The following is a 9,309-nucleotide window of genomic DNA, read 5'->3' as shown; positions in this document are numbered from 1 at the left end:
TAATAAAATTGAAAGTAAGAAAACTATTGAAATAATAAAAGCTAAAAGTTTTTATTAAAAAAAAATAGATAAACCTTTGGTTAACTTGTTAGAAACAGGATTGCCAGCATCAAAATGAAAAAAATGAAGTTATCACCAATGAAAAAGAAATTAAAGCAATAATTAAGAGCTATTTTGCCCAACTATATGCCAACAAATCTGATAATCTAATTGAAATGGTTGAATATCTACCAAAAATGTAAATTTCCCAGATTACTAAATGAGGAAATAAGTCCCATTTTAGAAAAAAACATTGGAAAAGTCATCAGTGAACCCCTTAAGAAAAAAATCTCCAGGGCCAGATGGATTTATAAGTGAATTCAAGCACACATTTTAAAAAAGAATTAATTCCAATATTATGTAAACTCCTTGGGAAAATAGATAAAAAAGGAGTCCTGCCAAATTCCTTCTATGACACAAATGTCGTATTGATACCTTAAACTAGGAAAAGCCAAAACAGAGAAAGAAAATTATAGACCAATCTCCACAATAAATATTGGTGCAAAAGTTTTAAATAAAATATTAACAAAGATTACAATAAATTATCAGCAAGATAATACAGTATGACCAAGTGGGATTTATAACAAGAATGCAGGGCTGGTTCATTCAGTATCAGGAAAAACTAGTTCCATAATTGACCATATCACACAAATAAAATTAACAGAAGTCATATGATAATCTTAGTAAATAAAGAAAAAGCTTTTGACAAAATACAACATTTATTCCTATTAAAAACAGTAGAGAGTGTGGGAATAAAGGGAGTTTTCCTTAAAATGATAAGTGGTATATATCTAAAGCTATCAGCAAGCATTATTTGTGATGAGGAGAGGAGAGGAGGATGAGAAGCTGGACACATGCCCAATAAGATAGGGGAGAAACAAGAATTCCCATTATCACCACATTCAATATTGTACTATAAATGTTGACTTTAGCAATAAGAAAAGAAAAATAAGTTAAAAGAATTAGAATAAACAATAAGGAGCTAAAACTATCACATTTTGCAGATGATATGATGACTTAGAGAAAGCCTACTTGAAACAATTAACAGCTTTAGCAAAGTCACAGAATATAAAAGAAATCCATACATATCATCAGCATTTCTATGTATTTTTAGCAAAGTCCAGCAGCAAGAGATAGAGAATTGCATTTAAAATAATCACAGACAAAATAAAATATTTAGTTGCCTACCTCCCAAGACAAATACAGGAATTATATGAACACAATTACAAAACATTTTTCACACAAATAAAATCAAACTGGGAAAATATCAGTTGCTTGTGAGTAGGCTGAGCTAATATAATAAAAATGATAATTCTATATAAATTGGTTTATTTGTTCAATGCCATACCAATAAGACAGCCAAAAATTATTTCATAGAGCTAGAAAAATTTAAAAATGCTTTTGGAAGAACAAAAACTCAAGAATATGAAGGGAATTAATTTTTAAAAAATATAGTGGACAGCGGTCTTACAGTACTAGACTTAAATCTCTATTACAAAGCAGCAGTCATTAAAAATGTTTGGTGCTAGATAAGAAATAATGATGTATCAATGGAATAGGCTAGATACACATGACACAATAATCAATTACTATAGTAACCTAATATTTAATAAACCCCTGCCCCAAACTCCAATTTCTGGGATAAGAACTCACTATTTCACAAACAAATGCTGGGGAAACTGGAAAATATATCAGGAACTTAGCATTGACTCACATCTCACATCCCATATCAAAATAAGATCAAAATGAATATGTGATTTGGCCATAAACCAATTAGGAGAGCAAAGTTAGTTTACTTATCAAATCTTTGGAGAAGGGAGGAATTTATGACCAAAAAAGAACTAGAGAACATTATGAAATATAATATGGATGACTTTGATTACATTAAATTAAAAAGTTTTTTTGCATAAACAAAGCCAACACAAGAGTAAAAGGGGAAAGTTGGGGGAAAATTTATAGCAAGTGTTTCTGATAAAGGCTTCATTTCTAAATGAAGTTAAAGAACTGTATCACTAAAGAAAGGAAAGGGACCTGTATGTGCCAAAATGTTTGTGGCAGCCCTGTTTGTAGTGGCTAGAAGCTGGAAAATGAAAGGATGTCCATCAATTGGAGAATGGTTGAGTAAATTGTGGTATATGAACATTATGGAATAGTATTGTTCTGTAAGGAACGATCAGCAGGATGAATACAGAGAGGACTGGCGAGACTTACATGAACTGATGCTGAGTGAAATGAGCAAAACCAGGAGGTCATTATGTACCTCAACAATGATACTGTTTGAGGATGTATTCTGATGGAAGTGGATCTCTTCGATAAAGAGAGCCTTAATTGATCAAAGATGGACAGAAGCAGCTACACCCAGAGAAAGAACACTGGAAATGAATATAAACTGCTTGCATTTATGTTTTTTCTCCTGGGTTATTTATACCTTCTGAATCCAATTCTCCCTGTGCAACAAGAAAACTGTTTGGTTCTGCACACATATATTGTATCTAGGATATACTGCAACCCATTCAACATGTAAAGGACTCTTGCCATCTCGGGGAAGGGGTCAGGGAGGGAGGGGTAAAATCGGAACAGTAATGAATGCAAGGTATAATGCTGTAAAAATTACCCTGGCATGCGTTCTATCAATAAAAAATTATTTTAAAAAAAAGAACTGTATCAAATTTATAAGACTACAAGTCATTTCCCAACTTATAAATGTTCAAAGGATATGCACAGATAATTTTCAAATGAAAAAATTAAAACCATCTATAATCATATGAAAAAATGCTCTAAATCATGACTGATTGGAGAAATACAAATTGAAACAACTCCGAAGTACCACCTTATACCTCTCAGATTGGGTAATATGACACAAAAGAAAAATAATACATGTTAGAGGGGATGTGGGAAAATTGGGGCATCAATACATTGCTGGTGGAGTAGTGAAATGATCCAACCATTCTGAAAAACAATTGGGAACTGTGCCCAAGGATTATCAAACTGGGCACACACTTTGATCCAGCAGTAATACTATTAAGTCTGTATCCCAGAGAGATCATAAAGCAGGAGAAAAGAACTACACACACAAAAATATTTATAGGGGTAGGATTTTGGGAAGATGGCAGAGTAGGTTAAAAAATTCCAAGTTCTCTAGAGTTCCCCCATAAACAAAATAAATCGTATCTCAAGGTGAATATAGACCAATGAAAAACAAGACATTGCAGAATAGGGGTCCTTCTAGAACAACCATCCAAAGAAAAATTTCTGGATGGAAGTTTGGCTATGTGAAGTGTAAATACTTCCAAGCTAACTCTGCTGAAATAGCAAATGGAGAGTCCTAGGGCTAGCTGGGTTCAATAGTAGCCTTAGCCCTAACCATGGGAATTTTCACCTCCTGAACAGTGTGGGGAGTCAGGGGTCTGAGTCCAAGAAGTATGAAGGAACTTCTGCTATTAAGTAATGCTAAGCCTGCTGTGCTATTGAGATATAGCTCTGGGTAAGAAGGGATCAAAGCATGCCTGATGAGTGCAGAAGCATTAAGACAGGGAAGCTGAAGACTGCTGCATTTATAGAAGGATGGAGTTCTTGGAAGGCTTGAGACTAGAGTCATCATACCCTATCATCACCACCACAGAATGAGAGGTGATTATACTAACAAACTTTTATTTAAACAATGAGAAAAATCAGGCAAAGGAGAAAGTTTAAAAGTTACTTTGGAAATTAGAAACACTGGGATTCATCTTCAGAGGATGCTGAAGTTAAAAACAAGTCTCTCTTACCTGAAAGAGTAACATAAAATGGTTATGTTTCCAAAAAGAATTCAAAGAAGAATTCAGAAAAGACTTCAACAGTCAAATGATATTGAGAAAAAACCAACAAAATCCAAGAAAAACAAAATAATTATGGGGGAAAAGTCAACAAATTAGAAAAGGAGATCCAGAATCTTAAGGAAGAAAATGACTCTTTGAAAATTAGAATTGGGAAAATGGGAAAAGTGAAGTTATGAGACCAAGAAATAATAAAACAAAACACAAAGAATGAAAAAATAGAAGAGAATGTGAGATATCTCATAAGAAAAACAATAGATCCAGATAACAGTTATTCAAGAAGAGAAAACATAATAATGGACTACCTGAAAGTTTGACAAAGAAAGAGCCTTGATATAATAATACAAGAAGTAATTAAAGAAAAATTTTCTAAAGTGAAAAACCAAGAGGGAAATATAGAAATGGGGAAAAAAATCCACCAATCACCACATGAAATAGATCTTACAAGAAAAACAGAATATAACTGCTAAATTTCAAAAAAAACCCAGACCAAAGAGAAAATTTTACAAGCAAAAACAAAATAATTCAAATATGCTGGAGCTAAATTAGAATCACACAGGATTTATCAGAAGTTACAATAAAAGATTAAGGGGCCTGGAATATTATATATCCACAATCAAAAGAACTGAGGCTGCAGCCAAAAATATTACATCCAGCAAAATTAAGTATAATGAATAGAAAAAAGACATTCAACGAATTGTCAGATTTCCAGGATTTTGTTGGAAACAAACCTGCACTCAATAGAAAATTTTACATATAAGAACCAACATCAAACACTAATTTCAAGGGACTCAATAAGGACAAACTCATTATGTTTCATATGTAGAAATGTAAATAATATGTCTAAGATTGCCATTAATAATTGGATAGTCCGAAAGAAAGATTAGGGTAGAATTGAATATGACTCTAAAAAGCAAAACCATATAGGAGAAGGTAAAAAAAAAAAAAAAAACAACAAAAAACAGTAATTATGCTATACAAATGAAATGCAAGAACAAGAATCAATACAACAGTCATATACAAACACCTTAACAGTGATCAGGAATAGAATTTATTAGAAGAAAAAAGTAGGGGTAGTAATCATTTATCTCAGACAAAGCCAAAGTTAAAAAAAGATTCCATCAATATATGCTTTCTTGAAATGGAAACTTATTGTTCCATATTTCAAATCTTTTCTCATGTTCTGATGTACATGACCATGTTTCCTTCTCTTTTCTCTTTTGTCTTTTTTCTATCTTCTGGTTAAATTTTAAATATAAAAAATTTTTATAGCAGCTCTTTTTGTGGTGGCAGAATTGGAAATGTGATGCCTATTAATTGTGGAATAGCTGAACAAAATGTGGTATAATGAATTTAGAAAATTTTTCTTTAATTACTTCTTGTATTTACTATTGTTCTTTAAGAAATGATGAGCAGCTTTTCAACAATGAGTCTATCATAGTTATCACATAATCTAAAGCATACTATTTTCACCTTTTTTGTTTTCTCCCATTTTCCCCTTTTATTCTGATTCTTCTTTCACAATGACTAATGATTATAAATGTATAACCTACATCAGATTGCTTGCAATCTGGGGGTGGAGGGTAGAGAGAGAAAAAATGGCATTCAAAATCTTAGGAAAGTGAATGTTGAAGACATCTTTACATGTAGTTGGAAAAAATATTCTTAATAGATTGCCAAGGGAAGAATTTGAATGATATACTATTCCATGCCATGTCCCTCTCCCTCCCCTATCCATTTATTTAATGTTCTATTACATGGTCTATTACATGGTCAGTTTTTGTGTAGGTGCCATTTGCTGCAGAGAAAAAAGTATATTCCTTTCTGTTTTCATTCAGTTTTCTCCAAAGGTCTGTCATATCTAACTTTTCTAATATTCTATTCACTTCTTTAGTTTCTTTCCTGTTTATTTTTTGGTTGGATTTATTGAGTTCTGAGAGGGAACAAATAAGGACACCAACTAATGTACTTTTGCTGTCTATTGTTTCTATAAACTCCTGTAACTTCTCTAATAACCTGGATTAATGCCAATTGGTGCATGTATGTTCAGTATTGGTATTGCTTTGTTCAATAAATTGCCTATATTTATTATAGAAAAGATACACTTTCCTTTCTTATTGTTTTAAACTAGGCCTATTTTTGCTTTTACTTTGAGATCAAGATTGCTACCCTGTTTTTTGTTTTTTTTACTTCAGCTGAAGCACAATAGATCCTGCTCCATGTCTTTATTTTCATACTCTGTGTCGCTCTGCTTCAAGTGTATTTCTTGTAAACAACATGTAAGATTCTGATTTGTAAACCACTCTTTTATCTCCCCCCCCCTTTTTATGGAAGAATCCATTCATTTGATAAAGTTTAGATTTAGGGAACCAAAATGAGATTAGGGTTTCTGGTGGTCAGGGAGATAAGGTCTAGTGGCAGGTCCGGGGTTCAGGGAACCAAATGGAGAGGTTTGGCTCCCCTACAACCCCTTGGGATTCGGCACAAGGATAGGGAGTTTTGGGGACTCCCTTCTGGCAGTACAGAGATTTTCTGTAAAAGAATTTACAGACCTGAAAACCTAGATTGATAAAAGAGTTTTATTAGGGGGTTTGGAAGTAAAATTAGAAATCCTGACAGAGAGGCATAAAGTCTAGTTAGGAAATAAGTGAGGATAAAGAGAGAATGGCACTAGAAAGAATATTCCAGTGGACAGAGGCTCCTTGGATAGCATAGCTGGCATGTTTGGAACCTCTGCAAAGAGAGGGTTTTACTTTGGCTCTTTTATAAGTGAGCGAGATGAGGTGAGATCTTTCAAGACAGTTGTGAAAATCGAGTAAGGTTTCATCTATTTCAGAGTTTGAGTAGGCCTGAAGGACTTTAAGCATTGAATCAAGGGCATATCTAAGTCCTCTTCCTCCTATCCTCCCATGACATCAGTTTCTCCCTATTTCAGTCAAATATGGGCAACTATGTACCTATTGGTCAAGTTCAATTTCTTGGGTAGTTCTTGAGTTTAGAATGTAAGAACCTCAGCCAATGAGGATGAGGGTTAGTGGTGGGAGGGAGTATTTGCATTAGGGATTATAAGTGTTGACCCTGCCCCCATGGGAATTCCTCCCTTCGATTGTCTGCTCGATGGGTGGGATGCCCTTCTCGAGAGAATGTATAATAAACTTTGCTTTGCTTCTAGAGATCTCTCCAGCTCTTTTTTTTTTTTTTTTTTTTAATTAAAATGGTGATCCCTCACCATTTCTGAACCACACAGGAGCTTTAGCTGAAGGGAACTCATGGGTGGAGTCCCAAGTTGGTTCATGGCTGGGTTTCAGCTTGACCTGGAATATGAACTGAATTCAATGAGTTTCAGGACTGAGCCGACCCTGCCTAGATAACAAGGATGAAACTGTTTGTCCTTTGGGGCGGGGTCCCTCACTGAGGCAGAGTTGAAGGAGATTTTCTCCTTTAAGGATTTTTAGAGTTTTGGGGTCCCCTCTTCACATTCACAGTTATGATTACTAACTATATTTATCTCTATCCTATTTTCTCATGTTTGTCTTCTCTTTCCTTTCACCCTCTTTTGCCTTCCTCACCAATATTTTGCTTTTGTCTACCACCTCCCCTGATTTGCCCTCCCTTCTGTCAATTTCCCCCATCATTCCCCCCTTTAATCTTCTCCCCTCTTACTTCCTTGGTAGGTAAGATATATATTTCTTTCTCTCTGTCTCTCTGTCTCTCATATATATATATTATATATATGTTAGATTGATTGTATTTATATTTCCTCTTTGAACCAATACTGATGAGAAGTACGTCCAGATAATACCCATGACTCACCCTCCCTTGTTCCTTTTTATTGTTATTAGTTGTGAAATAATATGCCCTATTTTACCTCTCCCTTTCTTCTGTATCCCAGGTACTTCTCTTTATTATCCCTTAATTTTCATATGTCATTCCCTCAAATTCACCTTGTAGCTGTTACCCTTTATGTATGTCACTTCTAGATGTACTATTAGTGATACAATTTTTAAGAATTACAAGTATCTTTTTTCCTATGTAGAGATATACTTTAGCTCTATTGAATGCCTTGTTTTTCTTTCCCCCTTTTACCTGGTTTATGCTTAATATTGGAGATCAAATTTTTGGATTAACTGTGGTCTTAGGAAAGCTTGAAATCCTTCTATTTCATTGAATAATTATTTTTCCCCTTGCTATATTATGCCTAATTTTGCAAGGTAAGTGATTCATAGTTTTGGTTCCAGTTCCTTTGCCTTCTGGAATATCATATGTTCCATGACATCCTGTCTTTTGATGTTGCAACTACCAAGTCCTGTGTAATCCTAATTGTGGCATCCTAATATTTGAATTCTTTCTGGCCACTTTACTATTTTTTCCTTGATCTGACAGTTCTGAAATCCGGTTATAATGGTCCTAGGAGTTTTTATTTGGGATCTCTTTCCCATGATCAGTGGATTCTTTCAATGCCTATTTTGACCTTTGGTAATTTCCTGAAAGATGATGTTCAGGTTTTCTTTTTGATTTTTGCTTTTAGATAGTTCAATGATTGACATTCTCTCTCCTGAATTTGTTTTCCAAGTCAATCGTTTTATCTATGAGATATTTTAGATTTTCTTCCACTTTTTCATTCTTTCTGAATTTGATTCTTGTCTCATACAGTTTCCATTGTCTGATTCTAACCTTTAAAAATTGTTTCCCTCAATTAGTTGATTCTACTTATTTGGCCAATTATTTTATTCAATGGAATAATTTTTCTTCAGTGGATTTCTGCATCTCCTTTTCCATTTGGACAAATCTACTTTAAAGAGTTTTCTTTTTCCAAGTTGTTGACTTTTTTTTTTCATAATTCTCTTAAATCACTCTCATTTCTTCCCCCCCCCCCTTTTTTTTTTTTTTTTTGCCTCTCATAAGCTTTACGCTCCTTCTTGAGTACATCTAAGAGTTCTTTCTAGGTTTGAGGGCACTTCTTGTTTTTCTTTGGGGTTTTAACCATAGGTGTTTTGGTACTGTTGTCCTCGTAAAATTTATTGTATGTTGGGGGGGAGGGGAAGAATCCACTTTTGAGTTTCTCTCTTCATCTTCCCTGTCATCTTAATGACTTTCTATGATGAGATTTTCTTTGTTGTTTTTTGCTTATCTTTTTTGGTCTTTTTTTTTTTTTTTTTTTTTTTTTTTTTCCAAATTTAAGCTCTGCTTCTGGGGTGAAAGGAACACTGTTCTCAGGTTTCTTACCCCAGTGGCTATAATCCCTGGCTGTTTATCTGATGCTGCAGTGATGTCCGAAGGCTCATTTGGAACCCTTGTGTCTGGTGCTGTGCTGAAGGAGTCTAGGGGTAGGGGGTGGTGCTGGAGGCTGTGGAATCTAGCAGCCTACACGGTGCTGAACTGGGATCATAGTGCTTGTTTTTGGCATGTGCTGAGCCCAGGGAGGGGTTTCTGTGTTTCGCAGGGCTACACTACA

The sequence above is a fragment of the Antechinus flavipes genome, chromosome 2, assembly GCF_016432865.1.
Source record: "Antechinus flavipes isolate AdamAnt ecotype Samford, QLD, Australia chromosome 2, AdamAnt_v2, whole genome shotgun sequence".
NCBI classification, from domain to species: domain Eukaryota; kingdom Metazoa; phylum Chordata; class Mammalia; order Dasyuromorphia; family Dasyuridae; genus Antechinus; species Antechinus flavipes.
The sequence above is the reverse complement of the archived record's forward strand: the minus strand, read 5'-3'. Positions refer to the sequence as shown.